Raw genomic sequence first — 6,373 nt, forward strand, 5'->3', positions numbered from 1 at the left:
ACTACTCACATCCTCATTCTTTCAGTACAGTCATAACAAGACTGTTCCGTTTGTACCTCAGTGTCATCAAAAGGTAAGTACTTGCCACTGAAAACTATATATAAAATCTAACACAGTATATGTCATTAGGAAAGAATTTTGTCAGCTAAGCCCTACAGGCTCATTGCATACAGGGTGATCGAAATAAAGAACTAGAAGGGATCTTGTAAGTCCAGTCCCTGCCAAAGAAGGTAAACACATCACAGCATCCCTTTGCAACCTTATCATGTTGATTCAAAATTGCTTTTTTTGTACTCCATATTTCTAAAAGGCTGGTCTAGGATGTCAGTCCTCTTATGCACCAAGAAGGCTGTTCATTATCTCTTGAATAGAAAAGGTACAAAAAAAGTCTTCATCCTTGACGTGGAAAACTGTATACAGTAGCCCAGATGGATTTTCCCTGCACCTTGTAATCAGGTACTAATATTTCCCTAACTTGACTTGAAATATCTCTATCAGTCTGCCTAGCGATAGCACTTGCCTTTTTCATGACCTTGTCAGTTTTGCGGATGAGCTGTCTCCTGATTAATCACTGGATCAATGCCTTTCTTCTCCTTTGGTGGTTCCAGCTAAGGATTTCCTAGCTTGCAGCAGAACTTTTTCTAAGTTACGAAAGGCATATTTTAAATTTCACCCATTTTCTGCTACTCCAGTACATTGAGTTACTCAGTTCTTCCTGAATGATACTTTTTCAGCATTCACAATACTTCTGAGATTGTGTCATGAGTATTTCACTAACATGCTACTATTTTTTTTTCCTTGGTCATTAGTGGAAGAATGACAAAAAACTGTTCCTAAACCAATCCTTGAGGAACTGCATTAGTAACCTCCCCTTGGACCACCATTTCTGCTTTCAGAACAGCTTACCACCATCATCAGATCTTTACCTAGTTCTTTGTTCATGTTATATCTCCTGTTTAGCTCAGCTAATACATTCAGTTCTGGTCAAGTGGCAACTGGTCTACTGCAGTCCAAAAAGACTACATTTACTGTGCTTCCCTTGTCTAGAAAAATCAATTTTCACTTACAAGTGTCAACAGAGAACTTTCAAATTGCAGCTCTTCAACTTCCAGTTTCGCAGAAAGCCATTGACCTATTGGTCAATAGCAAGAGCTCACAACTCATCTGGGTTATTATTCTGCCTCCTGAATCACAGGAAGATAATCCTAGTATTCATGCTGTAGGGAATATGAGGCAGTAATACAGAGCAGACAGAAGACAAATGGGAAAATCCAACATACTCCCCATAATATTTCTACATTCCCTGACTTGCAGGCTTTAGTTCTAAATCTTTGCAAAGTCCTATGTACAACCTCTTTCAAAAACTGAGTCAGATCATGATTACATGCTGTCCACATAACATCTTACAGCTACAATCTAATGACTCTATGTAATCAGAAATCTTTGACAATCAAGATTCTGTATAGAATTTATTGAACCTAAAATAGCATGTTTCTCTTTAAGCACAGTGCAAGCTGACGTGGAAGGAATGAATGTAGCTTCCTTTGGGAATCAACTTATAAGAGGACAAATTAATAGGATATGAAATAAATACACACTTGCGTCAGGATGATCTGAAAATTTCTCTCTGCTAAGTTTCATGTGCAAGCAGTTTCTATCAGGATCCAAAAATACATTCCAGACTGCTTTCTACTGAATAAATCCAAAGTGTCTTTCAGGAGTTTATCTTACTTCGGTAATGCCAGGCTCCAGTGGTTGTGAGTTATCTATCAGTTGTTAAATATTTGCAAAAGCAACTATGCTGGTGTAGCATCTAACTCAAATTTCTTTATCAGTGTAATTGCATGGCTAATCATCTTGGAAGGCACAGCGCCTTTTTCTGAAGGACCTGCGGCAGCAATGACACGAGCTCCAACACAACCCGCAGTTGCACAGAGGCGTTGTCTATATTGCCACCCTGTGGACTTGAGCAAACAAGTTGGGGCTGCTCTACGGTAGTCGCAGTCACTTGCTTATTCCACAGAGCCCTTTCCTTTGCTCTGAGGTAAACTCCTTCAAGTAACGCAAGGCTTAGGTTTGGCACGTCCCATGGGGTTTGTTATAAACCTCTACGAAATCAATCCTTTCACAATATAGCCTGCTAAACAAGACATGTTTTGCAAATTGCTCATTATAAATGCAGGAGGAAATGGATCTTACATTTAGACAGGATTACTTGTGTTAAAACATTTCTAATGACACGTTATTTTTAATGTACTATTTTTTTCAAAAGTTAAAAGAGGCTATACAAAAAAGTAAGCCAACTTGTCTGTAAGTAACTCACAATTTTACAAAAACTTGATTAAAAAGGAAATTTCCCCTTTCTAAAAGTCATATATTTTACTGGAATATATACACATACACATTTGTGGAAGAATATGAGCACGTTCTTTTTTTTAGATGAAAATGTCTTTCATCTCACAGGACGATGAAGTTATTAAGAAAGAATATGAGAGGGGGTAGCAGTAAAGAAAATAAATGGCAGTAGAAGGATATCGGGGATGTAAATCAAGACAACAGGAAGGATGGAGCCGCTCGCTTCCCTCTGGGGGGCCAGGTCCGGGCACAGTGCGGTACCCACCTGGATTTAGTGGCTTCTGGCTATGGGCAGCCCCAACGTGTCTGTGCTATCCTGGGCTCCATGGGGACTGTCCCTGGCTGGGAGACAAGCCATCCTCCCCTGAAGTGCAGGGGGGGCCTGACACCCTCTCCCAAACTGTCCACCTAGCAGCTGCTCCTGCTTCTGACCTTGTGGGAGTCTCTCTTCATGCTGGCATGGGCACTCCTGGGCCAGCACAGCTCACTCGCCCTGCAGGAAGCCATCCTCCTATGGAGAATGACAAGTTTTTCTCTCCCGTGAATGAGTTGAGTTGACTGACTGAAGGACCTGGCTGAAGCACCTGTCTTCTTCTGCCCTCCACCATGGGCTGGAGGGCACTGCACTGGGGGAACCTCTTCTGGCTGGATCCTGTGAAGAGGAGGACAAGGAGAAACCAGCAAGACAGGGCAGGGGCCTGTTCTTTAAGAAACCCAATTCCATTCATTTAAAGCCATTGAGAAAAGCAGAGAGCAGCGACAATATATGTGGTTTGCATCCAGTCATAGTTTTAGGAATGAAATACAATATGGTCCTTTCCTTGTGATCCCATCATCTCCGGTATGACATAGGACAAGTCTGTAACTATCCAAATATATTCAGTGACATTTAGAGAGCGTTGCAGCTAAAGGCAATCAATCATAAATACCAAGTTTGTTCTCTAATCTTGCTTTACAATATACCATGCTATTAGGATTAACTACATTTTTTTCTGGCCCTTTTTAGTACTGTAGCAGGTACTGGTGTGAAATCTCTTACTCTAGTGATTCTATAGCAATAACTCACCAGCATTAATCATATATTTTTTTCAGTAAGCTTCTACTTTGTAGTCAAAGCAACGTATACAGAAATCACAGTTACTCTGTTGTGTGATAAGCCTAAAACAGGAAAAGACGGAAATGCAAAGGTGGTGCTAACTATACAGCCAAATGCTTAAAGCACAGGATTCTCATTTGGAAGCATGAAGTGGTAAAGATGTAATAAAAGTGAAGAAGAGGACGAAGAAAATTCAGAGGTTAAATGAAATGTTCTCTCTGACAACCTGTCCCTGGCAAAATCCGGTTGGACCATCTTTTAAAATATGCAGAGAAAACACAAAATCCTTTTACAAGCTGCCAATGGGTAAAATCCTTGACCAGCTATGCAAAGAGGGAGCACTGAACCCCAGGCTCAGGAGGAGAGTCAAAAACCCCAGCCTAGGGGACACTAATGATCATATTAAAACAGGAGATATGCAGCCAAAATGTTTCAGAGTTGCTTAGTTTTAAGGCTAATAATCAACAGCAGGTGGTTATGGAGTTTACCTTGCCAAGAAATATTCTGTAGATCTTTAACTTGATCTAAGTTTTATGCTCTGTTGTTCTCAAACTCCACCAGATAAGCAACCAAAACACACAGCTCCTCAGCTGGCATGATTTGATTTCCCACGTGTGTGCTTCAAGGCTGCTGCCATCAGCCCACAGCAGTTCAAGCAGGGATACCTTGAAGGCTTTGGAGAAGTCTGATAAACTTTGGAGGCTAAATCTCTTTCCATTCAACTGTAAACTTCTCCAGACAGGAGAGAAGTCCTTTTTGTGCCAGCAAGTTTCCCTGCAGAGGAGAAAGAGGACAGCACTGAGCTGTCACTGAAACTCTGTCTCAGGCTATTGGGAACGCAACAGAGGTAGGATGTCATATACAATGATTTCCACAAGCATCCCGTTCTGGTGCATTTTTATGGTGTCAGGGAGTTTCCTTCCACAATCTGACATGCCTAGAAATTGCCAGTCCATGTTTACTGTGGAGGTAGCAGTGTCCTTAGCCCCAGAAGAATTAAAGGGAACAAGCTATGAACATCATGTCTGCTGTAGTTCATCCAGAACTGAGCTGACATTGATGCCCATGTGGCACTTTTCTCCTTTTTATCTTCCAGAAATAGGCACTATCTTTATTTGTGTATATACTGGTAGTTCGAGTAATACTTCAACTTTGTATATAAATATTTCACTGAAGTAATATCAGCTTCAGCAGCATCATCCTTCTTCTTTGTTTTGTTCTTCTTGTTGACACCAGGGAGGGAGATGTGCTGTCCTTAACGTTGCACTGCATACATTCAGAACATCCCCAAAATATTGCTTTCATCTTTGAAGAATACGTTTCATCTTTGGAATCACTTTGGGGGGAACTACAGGTAAGGTGCACGGGTGTAGAAACGCTTATGTGGACGGCACCAAATTATCTGATCTCATGATGGCCAGCATCGCCCCAAACTCCTTAGCCAGTAAAGTGCTATTGCTTGGATCTCTCTCACCACGTGCATCTCTCCTCTAGCAGGCAGCAGAACATGTTGACAGTTGTAGGTTGTTGCTTGTCATGTTCATTAAGCAATGAACAGTGTTCTTTAATCAAGGTTGTTACTGTTTTCTTTTCCAGTGCTGTAGTATACAGTAAGATGCTAATAGAGTCCTGAACTACAACCAACTCCTGCATGCCACCTTTGCATAGAGGTCTACTGCAATATGTGCTTTGGTGGAGGCAAGTTCATCCTGTCTTGGTCACCGAACACTACATTTTTTCTCATCTTTCTTGTTATTACACTCCGGTTGTGTTTGGACCAGAGAGCTCCGACCGTGTAGCATTGGAGACGTGGCCCGGAGGAGCTCATGGGAACAGAAGGTGCTGCTGAGGCTGCTGGCTAGGGAGAGCCATTAGCCACAAGGGGGAGGTAGCATTTAATAATACGAAGCACCAACTGCTTTAGCTGAGGATTTTGTTCTGATTGTGTAAATCAGGTTTAGAAGTGAGGTATCTCAGAAATACAAACCCGCAGGAGCAGTTATAAAGAGAAGGGTGAAGAGGCGTTTTTCCAGCAGCTGGACGGCTCGGGCTGGGATCAGCCTGGAGCACGGAGCTGTTCGAGGTGCATGACAGCAAATGGCGATCACGGCAGGTCTCACAATCCCTCTGGGCTCTTCACACTCTTCGACAGACTCTTGGTTTCCAGAGGCACCATTTACTTTCAGTTGGTTGGCTGTTTCCATTAGTATTACACACTGTAGCTACCACTTTCAGGGTTATTTTACCAGTAATGTTTCATCTTTTTGCTTTCTCCGGTGGCTATCCATAATCTGTCTGTAATTAGTCTTTTTGCACAACTCCTTCCACAGTAATTTCTCAGTTAGTGGTACCTTGTGAGTAGGATTATATGCTATAACTGCACTTGCCCATTTAGAATAAAGCTTGCCACACTGGTGACTTGTCAGCCACCACCCTTAGTGCTGTTATGCAATTGCCGATCACGTGTACAAGCTGGGAGGTGTGACCATTTTTTAAAAGCCCTTCTGATGTTAAAGTTTAGGCTGCACCCTTCATGTCTGCATGGTTCACCAAGTATGTGAGTCTTGGTACTGTGTAGGTCTTCAAAGCTGTGAGCTTTCTGTGAAGGATTTGACAGAGCTTTTCCCATGTTAGAAAACCTAGAATCAAGTTTCAATATTCAGATTTAGATGTCCCTATCCAGAGGTAAATTTTCAGCCTGGGGTCAGAGTCTCCTACAGCAATTGTGTTCGGCTTGTATTGAACACCTTCCAGCGGCTGCAGTCATTGATCGTGTCAGTCATGGGTGGGGTTGATGAAAAAGCCGTGACATTTCTCCCTCCTGGGTTTTTAGATCAGTGCGCTCACAGAAAGGTTTCTACAAGGGAGACAGTGTTTTGTATCCCCTCCCATGTGCTGCTTGGCAGGACCAAGTCATCAGCA

General features: G+C 42.3%; 1 long non-coding RNA gene across 1 annotated transcript; it reads left to right on the forward strand.

The window, feature by feature from the left end:
* Nucleotides 1-1,852: 1,852 nt before the first annotated feature.
* Nucleotides 1,853-5,338, forward strand: LOC148057418 (uncharacterized). Its single transcript, XR_015705157.1, has 4 exons — nt 1,853-2,044; nt 4,013-4,298; nt 4,688-4,805; nt 5,048-5,338. It is a non-coding gene; the product is annotated as an uncharacterized LOC148057418 (long non-coding RNA).
* Nucleotides 5,339-6,373: the final 1,035 nt, after the last annotated feature.

This window comes from Nipponia nippon, unplaced genomic scaffold, assembly GCF_047370975.1.
Source record: "Nipponia nippon isolate SJK-2023a ecotype South Korea unplaced genomic scaffold, ASM4737097v1 scaffold_1, whole genome shotgun sequence".
NCBI classification, from domain to species: Eukaryota; Metazoa; Chordata; class Aves; order Pelecaniformes; family Threskiornithidae; genus Nipponia; species Nipponia nippon.